Raw genomic sequence first — 22,641 nt, 5'->3', positions numbered from 1 at the left:
TATGGATATATATATATATATATATATATATATATATATATATATATATATATATATATATATATAAGTAAATACAACTTTTGTTTAAGTCCAATTCCTTTTATTTGAAGCTCATAATATCACCCATATTCTTCGAGAAACAATTCATTTCGACTCTATTATGGAAATCCTACCCCCATCGATCTTCACATTATGCAAAGTTCCACTTCTTCGTTCCCTTCCATTAGTAGCTCTGCTACCCCGGCCCCTTCTTCACGTTGAAGTGAATCGTGGCAGTAGCCCAAGGTGGGAATGAATCCTTCTTGTGCGCTTTCTAATTCTAGACCGTCTCAATCTCAAACTAGCCCAACAAGTTTCTCTTTTTGTTTTTTGGTCCAAGGTCAGTACTGGGCTTTCAAGCCCAAAATAGCCTTTATTTTTCCCAGAATTTCGTTCAAGTCCAGATCTAATTCTTAAAATTGTCCAGATTAGCTCAAGTCCAAAATTCGTTTTTGGTACACAACAAATTACACATTTTTTAAAGTCAAGTCATTCCTTAAATTAGTTTTTGGAAAAAAACACAATTATCCAACGGTTTATCATTCGAATCACGGGCTTGAGGCCCAAAATCTATTACTAAATACAATTTGCTATGGACGAAAGGACCAAAACTGTTTGCTAAATACTCCTAAAAATCATTTTAGTTCTTCAATAAACTTTTACTATTATGAATTTCTATTTCGTGCCATTTAGAAATGATTAAGTTTGAAAGTCATTTTTAGCGACCTTCCTAAAATACTACGTTTTCCTAAATTCTAACATGCATAAGGGTTCCATTATTTTACATACTTGTCATATATTCAACATAAAAATAAACACATAATGTGAAAATGAAAAGAGGAGGGTATTTAACTGATGGGCCTACCCAAGCCCCTCAATGCCATCTTCACCCATGACTGGGCCTTCAAACATATTAGCTTCCATCTTTTGCTTTCCTCGGACTCGATCAAAAAATGATGTACGAGGTCATAGGTAGAAGTGGCCCAAATGGCCCAAGTTGGATCACATGCACAATAAAATAATAAGGATTAGAGTGTTTATATTAAGTAATGACTAGTTGGATGTATATTTCATATGTACAAGGAAAAGAAGCAAAAAAAATACAAAGCAGTCCATAACTCAAAACTGAGTGACACAAACAGAAACCCACCTAGCATTTTAATAATAAATATGACTAATGGCCCAATAACACAAGGAATTAATCGAAGCCCAAACGCAGTAAAGCAAACAGTCAAGCAGTTATGTCATGGAAATTCAAGTATGATTTAACCCAATATGATCAAAGTATGGATTTTTAAAACAAGATCATCTAGTCACACTTAAAAGGGGAAGAAATGGCCCAAACTTTAACAAGATGAGGACAAATTCAACATTTACCCGAGAATAAACCAAATATATTCCATTGTATACACTTCCATGTATACAAGTCCTGTATACTTTGTATATCCCCGCTCAAGGTACAAGTATAGATGACACAAAGCAGGTAAAAGCAGAATTTTCATAGTTATTACTCAATTTACATATAACAAACCAGGCCAGTATACATTGAGGATTTCATAGAGAAAAGGAATGCCAATATTTCCAACTTACAATTACTGTCAGACAAACAAGACCTTCTTAATATGGCAAAGTTTTTAATCTTCCCAGAATATGAGACAGAGTTACCAAGGGACTTGTTTTTTTTTTTACCATAAGTCAAGTATGGATTTCCAAAACTGACTCAAATTACACTTATTTTAAATATAGCAACAGGCCAAGTGTGCTGGGTCTATTCATAGAAGTAACTGATAATAAACGACTATGATCTATAATAACTATTATAGACCATTAAGGTTGATTATAAACCATGGTAATAAAGGCGACTATTGGAATGAGAAGCCTGCTAAATTTGCATAAGTCCAACAGTATCAAGTATTTTTATTTATTTTATTTTATTTTATTTTATTTATGCCTTTTTAGACCAATATTGTGATTTAAGGACCATTATGTGTGCTTAAACTCTTAGGATCATGTGTCTAATAGATGGGGACTCTCACATGATGTATTAAAATGTTATTATAATGTTTAAATAGTAACAAGTCTTTTTATTTATTTTATTCTATTTATTTGCCTTTTTTAGATTTAGGGTTTGGGGTTTGCCCTTTTTTTGTGGGGGGGTGGGGGTTTGTTGGACTTGTGCAAATTTAGCAAGCTTCTCATTCCAATAGTCGCCTTTATTACAATGGTTCATAATCAACCTCAATGTTCTATAATTTTTTTTTGGTAATTAAACAATTTTATTTACCAAAGTAGTATTTAAAAATCAAGGTTCCAAAATCGAACAGACAGAAGGCCCCATGTTTGCAAGCATCGTATCTCCTTTTATCTATCTACTAAGATAGCTAATTATTACAACCTTATGGATAGTAATTAAGCTTCCTAAGTTGTGTATCGAATATCCTCCTTAGAGCTCCCCTGCAGATTACCTCCTGAATGATTGATCTGATAATGTGGTAATGTGGTCTATCTTTGCTTTGAAAAATCCTTGTGTTCCTCTCTTGCCACAATTGGTATATACACGCAGCTAGTGTCATTCTATAAATCACAAGAGTGGCAGCATTCCCATTTGCATGTGTTACAGTCCATTGGAGTTCACCGGGCCAATCAAAAACTGATCTAGCAATGCCTTGCCATTCCAACAATTTTCTCCACACATCTGCGGAGAAAGATCAACTAAAGAACAAATGGTTTATAGTTTCATTAGCTACCAAGATTAGTAGCTATCCCAAAGCTAGCCAATCTGTCTCTTGTTAGCAATCATTTTTGAGCAGTCACAATAAAGCTCCACTTAGGCAATTCACCATTATTACATGTGACTCTCCTCCATTGCACCTTTGGAAAGTTTCCTCTCAGTAACATACATAGCTTGTTAATAGAAAAGTAATTTCAATCCAATATCTTATCAACACCCAGTCTAGCAGTTTGTAAATATTATTTTGCTTTAAGTATTTTCCGGACTACCCATGATACTAGTTTGGGTGTATTCTCCAACAATGGTTGATGCCTCCCATAGTAGATGGGGATCCATTATACCCATAGCCTATCTTTCTTCTTTCAAAGACATCATAATAACTTATGGATAGCTGCTTTGTTTTAGGTGTACAAATCAATGACATTATAGCCACCTGCTGATAGTGGAAAGCACACAGTGTCCCATGCTAACAAGGCCTTTTTGGACTGCTCAGTACCTCCTGTCCATAAGTAAATTTTGTAATTTGCTTTAATAGCCGTCAAAACCTTCTTTGGTAGTACAAATATTTTTGACCAATACACTTGAATTGAAAACAATACTGTCTTGATCAAGAGTAACCTCCTTGCATATGAAAGAAATTTAGAGGTCCAGCTATTAATTTTGTGAAGGATTCTGTCAAGAAGTGGTTGATACTAAGAGATGGACATCTTCTTTGAATCCAATGGAACTCCCAAGTATTTGAATGGGAGTTCTCCTTTAGAAAAACCAAGTGTTTGCAGTTATCCAGTTGCTCTTCTTCTGGCACACCTCTAAAATAAATGGAGCTTTTGGAATTATTAACAATACGGCCAGATACGCTAGAAAATCATGTGAAGCAGTCATAAATCATCTGGACTGATAACTTATCTCCTCTACCGAAAAAGAGTAAGCCATCCACAAAACTCGACTAAATGCATCCTCTCACATTTGGGGTGATAATTGAAGTCAGGTATAGCTTGAAGTGACTTTAATAGTCTAGACAAATATTCCATTGCGATTACAAATAAATAGGGAGACAAAGGATTTGTCAATGAGTTATTATAGATCATAGTCATTTACTATCAGTTACGTCAATTAATAAACCAAACACACTTAGCTTTATTTCAACTGATAAGCGACATATTTTTTACAACGGTAATAAAATAAAAAATTCTTAAATTTACAACGGTAACAATACACCCTTCCCTATATAAAACCGACTCATCATTCATGTCATGACCCGACTACGGGCCATGACGGGTATCCGGGGCTAACCACCGAACACCGCTCATTCTGTTACTTATCTGCTCTCATTCATAATATATATACTTATAATCATAAAAGAACTATCATCATATGAAACATATTTACTTTTATGAACGTAAGCCCTTCGGCTATCAAAATAATATATACATGCATATACATGAAGACTGTGAGACCATACTACCCACACTACGTATCTACGAGCCTCTACTAGAGTACTAGACATATGGACGGGACAGGACCCCGTCGTGCCCAAAATATATATACACAAAAATACTGTCTCAAAATAGCACATCCGGAATAAAGGAGAGCTCCTGTAAATCTGCTGATAGCTACTATGGATCTACGCTGTCTCCCTGTCTACCTGTGGGCATGAACACAGCGTCCAAGGAAAAGGACGTCTGTACAAATATTTTACTGAGTATGTAAGACATAAATAATAATAAGACATTAAGGAAATGCGATGCATCGTGGATCATGAAAGAATAATGCGTGCGGCTTACTCTCATAATCATCATCATGTCATGTATGCATAAATGTATAAGCTGCCCGACCATATAGGTACGGTGTGATAATCAATAACATTAGCATTAGCTTGCGTCCAGGCCTCCCGCGTCCGGGGTACCATCTCATGCCGCCCACTAGTGGTGTCTGCCCATGCCATCTGGCCATGGTGTATATAATTGCCGCCTTGGCGGTGACTGCCTGGCCATATAGGCACGGTGTAATATCATCATATGCTCGTCATAATATATTTATCATAACTCATCATAATGCATGCAAAAAGGCTCATAAACAATCATACTTTATCGGGGTGACATAAGGTCGTGAATCCCCCGATTTCATTATGGAGTACTCATAAGCATTCTGCCTCACCTTGAAGGAACAAGCATAAGGTGAGTGTATCTAATGATCAACATCAATGGATTACGGATAGCTTCATTAGCTTTATAGGGACATCATATCATAGACTACAGCATCTCTAGACTTAGGCTTGTCATTATCATTATCATACTCATAGCATGTCTCTTATCTCATAGGGCTATTCATGAACAAGGACTCATAGTTTTCTTGAAGATGAGACATTCATAAGAGAGGAGGAAATTCATGCCATAGAATTCATGCCTTAGAAAGAAAGGACTAGCCTCACATACCTTTGTCGTTTAACTATTCTATTGCTTGCTCGTTGTCCTTTAATGCACACGTTTTACCTTCAAGAAATTCGTATCGGCATTAGCTACACAATTATATGAACGGGTTTATTAAAGCTAGAGAAAATTGGGTAGAATTTCCTTTGTTTATATGACTTCCTCCATATTCCATATCAACTCCCAAACATCCGTAATATCATTCATAATATCATAAATAACAATCATCATTTATCTACATTATCCACATTTCACAATTTCACTTCAATTTCCCCATAATCATGGTCATAATTTACTATTATACTCTTCCATGTATAATTCTCATTCCATGTTCTAAATGTCATTCACAATCTACCTACAATCACAACATATCCATTTTCATGATGCATTCCAAACTACTACTCAACACTAGCACTATTCCCACATTTATGACCCATTTTCTATGTTCTAGTAAAATCCAAGTATTTAAACTTTTCAATACTTCAAATAATATGAAAAGATCATGAAACTCACCTTAGATGGTGTAGGAATAAACCTTGAGTGGTAATACTCTCCTTACACAAAAACCCTTGTTCACTTTTCTTGGGATTTCTTGACTTAGATGAACTTTGATGAATTTCTTACACTTGATTCACTTGATTTCTTGGTATTGATCTTTGATTTCTTGTGTGTGAAGAGTGGAGAATATTCTAGAGAGTTCTTGACTTTGTGTGGAATGAGAATGAAATGAAATAATTGAACGTGGGTCTCCTTTTAATGACTTAAAAATCTGATCCCGTCGGGCAATTCTACGCCCATTTTGACGGGCCGCATAAATTCCTACGGTCAAAATTGTCCGTAGAACTGCCCAGTCAAAAATGGGTCACCATGACCATTTGACGCCTTTTGTTTCTCTTTGACGGACCGTATAATTTCCTACGGGCCGTCAAAAATTCTATGGGGCGTCAAATGGTCCGTAGGATTTCTCTGCTCAGACAGTCTATCGTAGAATGGCCATAACTTTTTATTCGGACATCGCATTGACGAGCGGTTTGTTGCGTTGGAAACTAGACTCGATGAAATTAAATTTAGAAAAAAGAAACACACGAAAAATCCTCATATTCTAGGAGATATTCCCCCACCAATGTGGACCAAAATTTTGTCCGAAAATTTTGCCAAGTTTTACCAAAGTTCCCATAAACTCAATTCCTTTATTTGTTTGTTCTTAAATCCTTATGGAACCTTCTTAACACTTATTTAACACTTCATTAACAATCCAAGGGACATTATAACTCTCCTCCATAACTTTATTAAGTCATCATTAATTCGATATTCGTAAATCTTGCCCGACACATGACATATACCTTACTTTCCTTAACAACTTTCATCTCCTACTTCAAATGTCTTTGAAATCTTAATTAGGACCATTAAAGACTATTTATTACTTTCCCAAACATCATATACGTTGTACCCTTCATCAGTCTGTTCACTGCACGCTAACGGGAATTTTTTTTTCGAGGTGTAACATACTTCCCCCCTTTTGGAACATTCGTCCTCGAATGTTAAGTCATCGGGAATTCTAGAAAAATTTTGCCAGAGTTTCCCCTATAATATGGCACTATCATCCTGTCACAACAACCCATAATAACATTGCCTCACAGGGCCACAACACAATAGCAATATAAATTGGCCACACACGACCCATATGCATAAAAGAAAAGTATACATACCTTATAATCTCGATGTCTCATCATAGATCTCTTCCGGGGACTGAAATAAATGTGGATATATGGATTTCATCTTCTCTTCCGCTTCCCAAGTCATCTCTTCTCGATTGTTATTCCGCCACAAGACTTTGACTGAAACTACTTCCTTATTCCGAAGTCTTCATACTTGCCTGTCTAATATGGCAATGGGCACTTCTTCATAGGCAAGCTTTTCTGCCACTTGGACGTCATCTATTGGCACAATCTTCGTAGGATCTCCTACACACTTGCGGAGCATTGAGACATGAAAGATTGGATGGACTAGTTCAAGCTCTGAAGGCAAGTCCAATTCATAAGCTACTTGACCCACCTTGCGGATGATCCTATAGGGTCCAATATATCGAGGACTTAGCTTTCCTTTCTTACCAAATCTCATCACCCCTTTCATTGGTGATACCTTCAAGAACACCCAATCGTCGACCTGAAATTCTAGATCTCGCCGGCGGTTATCCGCATAAGACTTTTGGCGACTTTGGGCTATTAATAATTGATCTCGGATCACTTTGACTTTTTTCACTGCTTGTTGAATCAACTCGGGGCCTATTAGCTGCACTTCTCCTATTTCAAACCATCCTATTGGGGATCTGCACTTCCTTCCATATAAAGCTTCATACGGAGCCATTTGGATGCTGGAATGATAGCTATTATTATATGCAAACTCGATTAGGGGTAAATGGTCGTCCCAGCTACCACCGAAATCTAGAATACATGCTCTTAGCATATATTCCAAAGTCTGAATGGTACGTTCGGCTTGTCCATCAGTTTGCGGATGGAATGCCGTGCTGAGCCTTAATTGAGTACCTAGACCTTCTTGGAAGAATTTCCAGAACTTGGCTATAAACTGTGCCCCTCTGTCTGTAATAATGGATATTGGAATACCATGAAGTCTCACAATCTCCTTAAGATACAATCTTGCATAATCTTCTGCTGAGTATGTGGTTCTAACCGGAAGGAAATGAGCTGCCTTCGTCAATCTATCCACGATCACCCATATAGAATCATACTTGCCTCGGTAACGGGGCAATCCTACAATAAAATCCATATTGATTACTTCCCATTTCCACGTAGGAATTTCTATTGCTTGCAATAATCCCCCTGGCTTTTGGTGCTCTATCTTCACTTGCTGGCAATTTGGACATTGGGCCACAAATTCTGCTATGTCTCTTTTCATGCCATCCCACCAATACATCATTTTGAGATCATGATACATCTTTGTCGTTCCTGGATGGATAGAATACCGAGAATAATGGGCTTCTTATAGAATTCGGCGATGCAATTCTGCAACGTTTGGAACACATAGCCTGCCTCGGTATCTAAGAACTCCCTCTATAGAAATTTCGAATGGAGACTTCTCTTTTGCATAACATGTATCTCTATAATGGCTCAATTGAGGATCTTCATATTGCCGCTCTTTTACTTCCATGTTCAAGGATGACTCTGTAGGATTATTAACACTAACTCCAGCATCACCTGAATCGATTAAACGTACTCCAAGATTAGCTAGTTGATGGAGTTCATGAATCATTTCTTTCTGCTCCGAAGGAACTTCACATAAACTATCCATTGATCGGCGGCTAAACGCATCGGCTACTACATTTGCTTTCCCGGGGTGGTATAAAATATTCACATCATAATCTTTCAATAGTTCTAACCACCGCCTTTGCTGCAGGTTCAACTCCTTCTGTTTGAAAATATATTAGAGACTCTAGTGATCCGTATAGATATCAACATGCACACCATACAAGTAGTGTCTCCACATCTTTAATGCATGAATAACGCACGACAATTCAAGATCATGAGTTAGGTAATTCTTTTCGTGTTTCCGGTGTCTCGAAGCATAAGCAATAACTCTACCATGCTGCATCAATACACATCCTAACCCCACGCCAGAAGCATCACAATGCACGACATAGCCATCTGGCCCTTCTGGAAGTGTTAAAATCGGAGCTGATGTTAATCTTCCCTTCAACTCTTGGAAGCTATGCTCACAAGCATCATTCCACTGAAATTTTGCTGACTTCTGGGTTAGCTTCGTCAATGGGGCTGAAATAGATGAAAAGCCCTCTACGAATCTTCTATAATAACCTGCCAATCCCAGAAAACTACGAACTTCTGTAGGCGTCGTTGGCCTTGGCCAAGTCTTCACAACTTCGATTTTCTCGAGTGTCAACTCGAATGCCATCATCCGAAATAACATGACCCGTAAGATGTCACGAATTTAACCAGAACTCGCACTTTGAAAATTTAGCATACAATTCTCGAGTTCGAAGAATTTCAAGGACAATACGTAAATGATCTGCATGTTCGAATTCTGTGCGAGAATACACCAGAATATCATCAATGAACACTATTACAAATAGGTCCAAAAGAGGCCTAAACACATTATTCATCAGATTCATGAACACGGCCGGAGCATTAGTTAACCCGAATGACTTCACCCGAAATTTATAATGGCCATATCTCGTTCTTAAGGCTGTTTTGGGAATATATTCTTCTTTAACCCTTACTTGATGATAACCCGATCTCAAGTCTATTTTGAAAAATCACTTGGCACCTTGTAATTGATCAAATAAATCATCGATTCTTGGAAGAGGATATTTATTCTTTATGGTCACCTTATTCAGCTGCCTGTAATCAATGCACATTCGTAGGGAACCGTCTTTCTTTCTCACAAATAGAACTGGTGCTCCCCACGGGGATGAACTGGGTCTAATAAACCCCTTCTCAAGCAAATCTTTCAACTGTGCCTTTAACTCTCTTCAACTCCGCCGAGCCATTCGATAAGGAGGAATAGAAATAGGCTTGGTATCCGGCAACAAATCAATAGCGAAATCGATTTCTCTTTCTGGAGGAAGGCTTGGAAGTTTATCTGGAAATACATCCGGAAATTCACTCACTACCGGAACGGATTGAAAAGTTGGCGACTCTGCTTCGGTGTCATGAACCCGAACTAAATGATAAATATAGCCCTTGGCTATCATCTTTCTTGCCTTAAGGTAGGAAATAAACCTACCTCTTAGAGTTGCCGTATTACCTTTCCATTCAAGCACGGGCTCTCCCGAAAATTGAAATCGAACTAATTTCATCCGACAATCAACATTAGCATAACATGAGGCCAACCAATCCATACCCATAATCACATCAAAATCTAGCATTTCCAGCTCAACTAAATCAGCTTTAGTTTGGCGGTCACATATCACAATCACACAATCTTTGTACACTTGTCTAGCTATCACGGGATCACCAACCGGAGTAGATACCTCAAAAGGTTTAATTGGCTCGGGTTTCACCCCAATACGATTAGCAACATATGGAGTAATATAAGATAGTATGGAACCCGGATCTATCAATGCATACACATCATGAGAAAATATAGACAATGTACCTGTAACCACATCTGGGGAGGACTCGAGATCCTGTCGTCCGGCTAAAGCACACAACGGGCCGAGTGGCACCTCGAGTAGATTCCCCCTCGGCCTCTACCTCGGCCCGCTGGAATCGGGGGTCGCCCTACCGGCGCATTGAAGAAGAACCGGCCGCGATCCCGTAGGCCGGGACCCCAACTCTACCACTCGCTGACAGATAATCTCTCATCATGTGCCCAACCTGACCACAAGTATAGCAAGCATCTGAACCCTGGAGACACTGTCCCAAGTGTAACTTATCGCACTGACTGCATCGCGATACTGGAGGTCTCCTCTAACTATAGTCTCCCCCAAACTGTGAACCTGAGGCCCTCGAACTCTGACCCTGTCCTGAACGGAAGGAGCGATCAAATCTCCTACCTGTAAATCGGGGAGGTGCACTAGTCACCGATTGACCCGAGTACCTGGAATGCGTTTGCCTCGATCCCCCTTTATAATCACTACTTGTGCCCATAGATCTGGCCCTTTTGCTTTGCCCTCTATCAACATCACGATCACCCCTTTGCGGAGGTTGTTGCCCTTCTAGATTTTGGGCATGAGCTTGAATGCGGGAAATGTCCATCCCATCTTGTAATGAAGCCGTTAAACAATCTTTAAACAAATGTGGCCCTAAGCCACTGACAAATCTGTGCACCCTGTCACCCATGTCGGCTACCATTGTAGAAGCATATCTAGCCAAAGAATTAAATTGAAGACTATACTCCTGGGCGCTCATATTCCCTTGCTTCAAATTTAGAAATCTATCCTCTCTAGCTCCGCAGATCTCGGGCGGAAGATAATGGTGAATAAAAGCATCTACGAATTCTTGCCAAACGGGAGGAGACGCATTCTCTTTTCTTGATGTCATCCAATTATTATACCATAATACCGCCACATCCCGGAGTCTATATGATTCCAACTCCACGGATTCGATCTCGGAAGCATGAATAATCCGCAATGTTCTCAACGTTTCATCAATAAAGCCTTGTGGGTCTTCATCCAGTTTTGACCCAAAAGAACTCTGGCGGATTCAAACTTGTGAAGTCACGGGCTCTAGTACTAGCTGAACGATCACTTGGGCCCTCATTTTGTCGTTGTGCACAGGCGGCAACCAACTGTGTCAATAAATGAATGGCCTCGGTCACTTGTTGACCCGAAGTAGCCGGTGGAGGAACTAAAGGCATAGGAGCTGGAATCGAAGCCCCTTCTTGCTCTGCCGTAATAGGTGGAGTAGTGGAGGTATTAGATAAAGCCTCATGGTGTGATTCATCCTCGTCTATATTCATAGGCGGCTCTCTTTCTGCCCGCCTTTTCGTAGTAGTCTTGCCCTTCTGGGCGGCTTTAGCTTTTCCCTTTAGCGGCATTTCTGAAATCACAACACACTATTAGGGAGGATAAATTCTTATACACAGCTCTATCGCATGATCTCATAAGAAGAAAGATGGTCATTTTTCCTAAATGCCCTGTAGCCTCTTGTTTATTAGCGTGGCGCGCAACACACCATAAACAAGACTCTACTAGACACGGCTCATAGACACTTCCTAGGACTGAACTGCTCTGATACCACTTCTATCACGATCCCTCTACGGGCCATGACGGGTATCCGGGGCTAACCACCGAACACCGCTCATTCTGGTTACTCGTACCGTCTCATTCATAATATATATGCTCATATTCATAAAAAACTATTAACATTTGAAACATATTTACTTTTATAAACATAAGCCCTTTGACTATCAAAATGATATATATATATATATATATACATACATACATATACGTGCAGATACATGAAAGACTGTGAGACCATACTACCCACACTGCGTATCTACGAGCCTCTACTAGAGTACTAGACATATGGACGGGATAGGACCCCGTCGTGCCCATATGTACACAAAAATACTATCTCAAAATAGAACCTCCGGAATAAAAGAGGGCTCCTGTAAATCTGCCGATAGCTCCTACGGATCTGCACCGTCTCACTGTCTACCTGTGGGCATGAACACAACGTCCAAGGAAAAGGACGTCAGTACGAACATTGTACTGAGTATATGAGGCATAAACAATAATAAGACATCAATGAAATGAGGAGACATCAATTAAGGAGCAATCTGTAACTGACTGAATCATAAAAGAAATAATGCATGCTGGCTTACTGTCATAATCATCATCATGTCATATATGCATAAATGTATAAGCTGCCCGACCATATAGGTACGGTGTGATAATCAATAACATTAGCCCGCGTCCAGGCCTCCCGCATCCGGGGTACCATCTCATGCCGCCCACTAGTGGTCTCTGCCCATGCTATCTGGCCATGGTGTATAGCTGCCTGCCTTGGCGGTGACTGCCCGACCATATAGGCGCGGTGTAATATCATCATCATTTGCTCATCATAATATGCTTATCATAATTCATCATAATGCATGCATGGAACTCATAGATAATCATACTCTATCGGGGTGACATAAGGTCGTGGACCCCCAATTACATTATGGAGCATTCATGGACATTCTACCTCACCTTGAAAGAATTAGCATATAAGGTGAGTGTATACAACAGTCAATATCAATAGATTATAGATAGCTTCATTAGCTTTATAGGAACATCATATCATGGACTATAGTATCTTTAGACTTAAGCTTATCATCCTCATTTTCGTACTCATCGTGTATCTCTTATCTCATATGGCTATTTATGAACAAGGACTCATAGTTTGCTTGAAGATAGGAGATTCATGAAGGAGGAGGAAAATCATGCCATAAGATTCATGCCTTAGAAATAAAGGACTAGCCTCACATACCTTTGTCGTTTAACTATTCTATCACTTGCTCGTTCTCCTTTAATTCACACGTTTTACCTTCAAGAGAATTCGTATCGACATTAGCTACATAATTACAAGAATGTGCTTACTAAAGCTAGAGAAAATTGGGCAGCATTTCCTTTATTTATACGACTTCCTCCATATTCTATATCAACTCCCAAACATCCGTAACATCATTCATAACATCATAGATAACAATCATCATTTATCTACATTATTCACATTTCACAATTTCACTTCAATTTCCCCGTAATCATGACCACAGTTCATTATCGGGTTTTTTCTCGTACAATACTTATTCCATGATCTAAATGTCATTTATAACGTATTTACAATCTCAACATATCAATATCCACAATTCAATCCAAGCTTCTATTAATGACACTATTTCCACATTTATGACCCATTTTCTATATTCTAGTACAATCCAAGTGTTTCAACTTTTCAATACTTCAAATAACATGGAAATATCATGAAACTCACCTTAGATAGTGTAGAAACAAGTCTTGAGTGGTATTACTCTTCTTGCACTAAAACCCTAGTTCACTTCTCTTGGGATTTCTTGACTTAGATGAACTTGGATAAATTTCATACACTTGATTCACTTGAATTCTTGGTATTAATCTTTGATTTCCTTTGTTTTCTTATGGATGAAGAGTGGAGAATGTTCTAGAGAGTTCTTGACTTGTGTGGAATGAAAATGAAATGAAATAAATGAACTTAGGTCTCCTTTTAATAACTCAGGATCTGATCCCGTCGGGCAATTATATGGACACTTATACGGTCCGTATAATTTATACGGTCCGTATAAGGACCGTGAAATGGACCCTTTTGTTTCTCTTCTCTGTGACCATTATACGGTCCATTATACGGGTCGTATAAATTTATACGGTCCATATAACTGACCGTATAATCCCACCAGAGAGGGATGTTCACTGTGATGGTTCTACGATCCGTATAACATTATACGGTCCGTATAATGAGCCGTATAATCCATCAGTTCACTGAATCTTATTTTCATTACTTCGTTTGATCTCCGATCCTTATGGAACCTTCTTAACACTTGTTTAGAACTTCATTAACAATCCAAGGGTCGTTATAATTCTTTTCCAAGACGTCTCTAAACTCTCGTTATTTCAAAACTCAAAATTCTTGCACGATACACAACTTATAACTCGCTTTCCTTAGCAACTTTCGTCTCCTACTTCCAATGTCTTTGGAAATCATAATTAGGGCCATTAAAGGCTATTTCTTATTTATCAAATCATCATATACGTCTTACCCTTCGTTATCCTATTCACTGTACGTTATCGGGAAATTTCCAAGGTGTAACAACCAACCTTTAGTCCCTTGTTTAGGTCTATATGATTCCATCTTTCTTGCAATGTGACTTTAATTCTTTTACATCCTGGATCTTCTGTAACTAAGATTTTTGCATCATCCATAAGCTTTTTCTTTCATGTTTTCATCCCTAATTTCGCTTCATTTCTCCATTACCCAGCCTTTCGTAGCATCCTTGTCTTAGAACTTCGAGTAAGGCTTTCCTTGAAATCTTCCAACCTTATCCTTTTTTGAAGTGGTTCCTGGTTCCTCTTTCTTTTACCTTAGTTCTACCTTTGTCTTATAGTCATGTGTCCTTATATTCGTACCTCCATACAACATCCTTGCCAATATATTTTATGTCATAAAAGGCCTTTGTCGATATTTGGCTCTTTTAGTAACGTACATCGTTCTCTTACCCCGGTTACCCCTTTGTACTCATAAATCATTAGCATATTTATACTCAAGGGTCGTATTTAAACATATACTCATCCCTTCCACTTCTTACCTTGAGAAAAAGTTACAATTTCCATCTAATCATCCTGACGTCTCTCTAATGAAACACTTTGAAAGGTTTAATCGACTCAAGTTTTACCCCGATCTGACCAGCAATATAAGGAGTAACAGATAGCAATGTAGGAGTCGGACTAGCCAATACATATACATCGTAAGGAAATATTGACAATTTACCTGTAACAATGTCGGGTGAAGACTCAAGACCCTGTCGCCTAACTAGTGCATAGGTATGATGCTAAGGATCACTCGACCTGGATGCTCCTCTTTCATATCTACCCCGGTATGCTGATGTTTGAGAGCATGCCCTAGAGGGCGTACGAATGATGAAGAACCGGCTGTTAATCCTGTGGGCTGGACCCTACCTTTACCACTCATCCATGGACAGTCACGCCTATTATGGCCTGGCCGAGCACAGGCATAGCAAACATCTAACCCCAATTGGTATAATCCAGAATGCAGTTTACCATACTGGGTACATTGTGGTATAGGTGGTCTTGTCTGACTAGAACCAATCCTAATCTGAGAACTGGAAACTCTGGAGCTCTGAACTGGCCTAGAATAAACGGATCAATCAAACCCGGGTCCAGGAAACTGTGGAGGTGCACTAGTTATTGAACGAGCTGAGTGCCTAGAGAACGACTGCCTCGGTCCATATCTGAACTCACTGTTAATCCTTGAAGACCTGACCTTCTTCCTTTGACCCCTATTACCGTGGCCCGTACCCGGTGGCTGATCTTGAGCTGCTACTAACCGGGTCAGCAAAAGGATAGCCTGTCTCATCTCCTAGTCCGCGACACCTGGTGAAGGAACTAGGGGTATTGGAGCCAGAGTGGAGGCCCCTTCATGCTTCTCTGTAATGGGTGAAGTATGAGAGGTTCGAGATGGAGCCTCATTATGGGACTCACCCCTCTCCATGTCTGCCGGCGATTGTTGCTCAATCCTCCCTCCAGCCACTATCTTGCCCTTCTGGGCAGCTATTGATTTCCTCTTCATAGGCGTCACTGAAAACATAACGCACGGTTAAGAAAAGGGAATCCTAATAACATAGTTCTATCGCACGATCTAAGATGAGAAAGGAAGGTCAATCATTCCTAAATGCCCCGTAGCCTCCTGTTTATAATTGTGGCGCGCTTCACACCCATAAACAAGACTCTGCCGGAAACGGCTTGCAAACACCCTAGGAAAGACCTGCTCTGATACCACTTTGTCACACCCTAACCTAGGTAAGGCGTGATTGGCACCCAGTGCCCTACGAGAGACAAGCGAACCAAGCTGTACCTCGTATCTTCTATTTCTCAAATGGCGACATAAGACCAAAGAGACTAAAGGCGAACGTAATATCATGCATATGAGTGTGTACAATCGGCCTACGAAGCTGACATAACTACAGGCAAAACATAACTAGACAGCATACAGGAGACTGTCTACAGAGCCTCTATGAACATGACTGAAGTGTAGAAGTCGGGACAGGGCCCCGACATACCCTCAATACAAAATACATATACAAACTCAGACTCAATAATGCTCCAGGAAGAAATGGAGCCCACTAAGCAAAACTAGTACCTGAAGGCAGCCTACTGTAGAGGGTCCTCGTCTTGTCTGTCTATACCTACGGGCATGAACGTAGCGTCCACAAGAAAGGACGTCAGTACGAACAATATAATGATCATGTAAGTCAAGAATAGCGAAATAACAAGAGATATAAAGCATAATATGAGATAAACAGATAACATGTACGTCTAATTTCCTCTTAAGGCGGATACCATGCATGCTTGGCTTTTTCTTAGAAACACATTTCTCATACATACATACACAAAATAGTAATGCTGCGGAACGTGCAGCCCGATCCATAAATAGATAATATTGCCTCGGAACGAACGACCCGATCCATAAATAGCTTATATTGTCGCGAATCGAACGGTCCGATCCATAAATATATTAAATTTCCATGAAACGAACGGCCCGACTCATCTATCCCATATATCCCCACGTCTGGACATCCCGCGTCTGGGACGATATCATAGTATACCAACTGATCAGGTGGTTCTGCATATATAACGCCTCGCCCTTTTTCTCATGTCCCATATATATATATATATATATATATATATATATATATATATGTATAAACATATATAATATAAGTAGCATGCATGAGAGCCCAAATAAAAGTTGTCACTTTATCGGAGTGACAAAAGGTCGGTAACCTCCGATTTATATTATGGAACAACCATCATCATTACACCTCACCTAGAAGGAACAATTCATAAGGTGAGATCAACCATAATAATGAAATCAAAGCAATCATGAAATAAGCTCCATAGTCTCATAATGGCATCAATTGATAACTTTGGAATTGCTAGAAATAAGATCATCATCATCATCATCATTATTAAACATACTTCATCTTCAGAATTATAAAAACCTTAAGAATCATGAACTTCTAGCTTTTGGGGCATAGGGACGTTATGGAACACATATACGGGATCATAAGAAAAGAGTCATGCCTTTGGAAAGAAAGGGACAAGCCTTAACATACCTTTCGGTCTCCTTTGCCACTCGACGTTTATCTTCCTAAGCTCGTAAATCTACATATAAACCATTCATACTATTTTTAGGCTCAATATCATATGCCCATCTTAAATCCTTCATTTAATTCTATTTATAATTGGCCAAAATTCGGGCAAAGATCTCCCCTATTTATATGCCTAGCCCGAAATCACAATCCAACAAACAACAACAACAATACCAACATCACAACAACATTATCAACAACAATAGGCTCCATAAAACGTCCCACACGATGTTTTCCAAGTTTCTCAACTAACCACCTTGTTATACGACTATTTAATAACTTTATCTCCGTAAATAAACCTAATTCAATATCAATAAGGGAAGATTCATACCTTACTTCTGCTAGAACTGCAATATCTTCACTTCTCACCGTGAATTCAGGCCAAGACTCGCCGCAATACTATTTTATTATCACAACTATACGCTGTCAGGACCAGAATCTGGGAATTATTGTTACACCCCGTATCTTAGAACTAAGGTTAGACTCATATCATTAGAGTTTTAGCGGAAAAATTGAAGGCTTGAACGTTTTGCGAAAATGGTTGATAGGCCTACTTCGGGCAAAGGATAACTCTTTGATTAGTTGGGAATTTGGAAAAGTACCCTCAATGAAAGTTGTAGTACGTAAAAATAGCTTCCTAACGATATAAGGACTAGGCCAATCAGAGATCAGAGCAAGGAGATATGATCGTCTCAATATGGCTAATAGTAAGGCGTTTAAAAGTCTATAGAATCGGCTAAGTTTCGATGCGTCTACCTTCCAGTCGAATTTTGTGAAGATCCGTTGGGAATTTGAGGAAACGTAAAACATGAAAGTTGTAGCCCTTTGAAATGGCTTTCCAACGGTATATTATGGGCCTTGAACAGAGCTATGTACAAGAAGTTATGCCTATTTTACCGAACACTGTGTAGAACCAATACGTGCGGGCTCGTGCGATGGCTCCGCATCGTGGGCCGATCGCGCAATCTGAGTATTTACCTGCAGAATGTCGCATGATGCTGGTGTATCGCGGACCCATCTCGTAAAAGGTCAGGTTTCGGGTCAAAATTCACGTTTTAAGTTATATTTAAGCTTGGGGTTTATTTTCCCTAACACCCCATTCACGAAAAATCCCCCTAAATCCATAGAGAACAAGTCTCAAACCTCAAGAACACCAAGGTAAGCCTACTCTAAATATTCCAAGTCAATTCTAATACATATCCTTGTAATCTAAACAAGAAATCATCATTCCCAAAACTAGGATTTTCAAGAAAACCATCTCAAGGTTCAAGAATTCAAGATTTTGGAAATCCTCTTCAAAGCTCAAGTCTTTAATTCGAGTTTTGGAGCGACTAAGGTATGTAGAGTTACTATCTACGTGTGGTAATATCATTGTTCTTCCCCACGCCTCATAATCCATAAATTATGATTCTCTACTAAAACTAGGATTTCTATACCATGCTCATGATAACCCTAGGTCCATGTCTATGACTATATTATGTTTGAATTGCTATTATTCTATCATTGTGTTCTTGATACTCATTATAATTATTGAGAATCTATCCGTAATCCATGAAAACACATATTGTGTATTCCATGGGTTCTTGCATACATGTTTTGACTAAGAATGATTATTTCATGAATATCCTATATATTTACAAGTTTTCATGCAATTAAATCGTATAATTATTTTCATGCCATGATACAAGAAAAATACATGCTAAATACAAGTTATTTCATAAAACCATGATACAAGCTATGTTACAAGTTACTTCGTGAAATCATGATTACAAGTTATTTCACGAAAATCATGGGCTTCTTAGCCAACTATATTGTGGTCATGTTTTTTTGGGAGTTGCACAAATTACCGAGAAGGCTCAGATAGCCTGAAACTACGTAGCCACCGTAGGACAAGGATCGCTCTAGCCAGATAGGATGATACCTTAATTTTACACTGAATGGATCCATCAGGCACGTTACCACCTTATACCCTGGCAAGGTATGGGGGCTCTGCTGGTCCGGCGAGGTACCAGACTCCACGTACCCACGTGGTGATATTATATTGTTGGTTATGAAATGTTCTCCCTAACTACCATGTTTTACTCATGCTTTATATTATATATGTATTCATGTTCATGCTCATAACCAGGTTTCAGTTTCACGTTTAGTTCTTATCTTTGTTACTTTATGTCCCATGTTATTTCATTCAGTTGCTTTACATACCAGTACATTCAATGTGCTGACGTCCCCTTTTATTGCCCGGGGGCCTGCATTTCACGATGCAGGTATTGATATACGGACGACACATACTTGCTCGGTAGAACAACATTCGTATCGACTTATTGGTGAGCCCCATCTCATTCGGGGTTTAGTCAACTTTTGTTTTATGATTTGTTATGCATCTAAGGTATGCTGGGGGCCTTGTCCCATTAAGTATGTTTTCCAGTCAGACTCATGATAGAGGTTTCATAGACTAGACAAGTCAGTTATGTTATGTTAGACATTCGGAGTCGTATAGCCATTTTGGCTCATTCATGTTTTTCCGCACTCATGTTTAAACAGGTATTTTTATTAAGTATTATGACTTACTACGTTTTATAAAGGCTCATCATGCATTCATGTTATATTTTGCTCATGTTATGCCTCGCAGATGATTCAACAAGCCATGTGGTTCGCTCGGTCACATGTAGTAAGGCATCGAGTGCCGTGTTTCACCCAGGCCATGGTTCGGGGCGTGACAAAGCTTGGTATCAGAGCCTAGGTTCAAGTGTCTTAGGGAGTCTATAAAACCGTGTCCAGTGGGGTCACTTTTATATGTGTGTGCGCGCCACACATATAAACGGTTGACCACCAAGACATTTAAGATTGTTTCACTTCTTTCAACTCTAGATCGTGCAATAGAGCTGTGTTCTCAGAAATCACTCGAACTCATGTGTTGTTTCCTATTCTACCGAGTACGTCTAGTCTCAATGGATGAGGAAGATGTAAAGCTAGTCGTTATTGATGTGTTGCTTTCCGATGGAGGCATCAGGAATTATTCTAACTCGTGCCATGAAGCTTAGAGCAGTAAGTAACATTCTCTTTCCATCGAATTCTAAACGTATCGAATGCGTAAGTGGCGAGAAGGAAAATTCGAGACCCAAGACTTACCAAATAGTGCATGGTGTGTTTATCAGGTGATAATACCCTTTTAAAAATAAGTTTCGGTATGGCAGTACACATAGGTTATATACCTTATAGAATAAGTTTATTTGGATTATCTAACCATGGAGCTACAGTATAAGGATGATAGTTCTGATTTAAGACCCTACAGAGTAACATGTTATGAAATTAGGCACGACAATCATAAATTGTCCACGGTAGTTTTGAGCAGGAAATAGCCTAAGAGCCAACCACCTGTAGTACTAGAAAGTCTCGACTTTTTTTTTGGATATATATATACATTTCTGCCATATGATCTATGTACATGACTAGGAAGGGACTGATGCGATAAGAAAACCATGAGCGAGACGATATTGAATTTTTTTGTGGGGTTAGTTTTAATTTATTTAAGCTTATTCGGATCAAACACAGAGTATGATGTTAGTGAGTTACTACGAAGCGAGATATTACTATGAGATAAAAGATATGACAATTCTCTCTTAGGTTATGTGATTAAGTATTTATCCCGATATGTATAGTGTAATATAATTTTGAACTTGTATAGGGAGTTTGGGAGTAGTTGTTCCAATTTCTCATTTGAGAATTTGAGACGGATAAAATTTCCCTAGGTGTGATCCGTGTCTATAGTTCGGAAAGATAGTATACAACCCCGAATAGAGTCGGATAAGGAGGAAAAGTTAGAAATAACCTTATGCTTCACTTTAGTACTCGAGAGAAGAATTAGATAATGTGATGCTAGCAAGTGGTTAACGAAGCATAGTAAGTAAGTTTGAATAGATACGGTTGAATTAGAAATTTTCAGCAGAGTTAGTAGAAGTACGATTTGAGTACTTAGTCAAGTTAGCACTACTAAGTGGGTAACTGTCAAAATACACCGAAGGCGTGTTAGAACCCAAAGGGTTTAAGTTAAATTTGTGGTATAGAAATTGGTGAAAGAAGAAAACTATCTAAGCAATAAGAGAGCAAGCTACAGAAGAAGAGCCTTTAAAGGTTATTAGAAAAGAGTTTTCCTCAAGACTGACAAAGCTAGTATGCCGGTTATGTATATTAGAAACCCGTTCGTTTAAGTAATCCAGTTTTCCCAGTAAGTAAGACTTGCTTGAAGTAAGCCGAAGAAATGAGTCGTCAGTATGTAGAGGAAATTAGCAGAACCACTAGATGACCACTTATCGCTAACTCAAGGGATCCACAGGCTTTAAACGTCAGCTTTTGAACTAAGGGGGAGATCGTGCGATAAGGTGGCGATATAAACTATGTGTTTTGTAAGTTGATAGGTGCTAAGGAGATTATGTCAGAGGGTCACAGTTTCATGTAGCCAAGATAAGGTGTGTAGAATGTGATCTTTGTCATGCTGTTGAGATCAAGTACTAGGTAATTATGTTATAAGATAAAGTTCTAGATCGAATAGTGGATTTTAAGGGTATAACAGTTCCAATTCCAGAGTAATTCATGTACTATGTAGTACTAATGCACAGACGTACTCTACTCATGCCTTTCGTACTCATATCATGCCCATGTTAGAAGCTTTACACTCCACATTTAAGATACGAGAATTAAGACTTCATACGATAGTAAGCTATGCAAGGGAATGTCCTTTCATGTTTCACACATCAGGTGTGCTCATGTCTAAAGTTAAAAACCGCATTCAGGTCTCACGTATCTATCATGCTTTTATACTCATGTCCATGTTCTAGCATCTAAGTGCTTTTCAAATCTGATATGATCTTGACCCCTATGATTATGTTATCCCTGTTACCACATACTCGTTCCCCAATTTATTTTGCTATGCATTCCACTTATAGCGGTATCGTAACAATGATTTTGTGAGATAATAATGAAGGTGAACCAAGATGGATGTCCTACCCATGATTCTATGCAATTCGTGCTTATGTTCCTTTAGCTAATGTTTTACGATCA

This window comes from Lycium ferocissimum, chromosome 3 (assembly GCF_029784015.1).
Source record: "Lycium ferocissimum isolate CSIRO_LF1 chromosome 3, AGI_CSIRO_Lferr_CH_V1, whole genome shotgun sequence".
In the NCBI taxonomy this organism is placed as follows: domain Eukaryota; kingdom Viridiplantae; phylum Streptophyta; class Magnoliopsida; order Solanales; family Solanaceae; genus Lycium; species Lycium ferocissimum.
The sequence above is the reverse complement of the archived record's forward strand: the minus strand, read 5'-3'. Positions refer to the sequence as shown.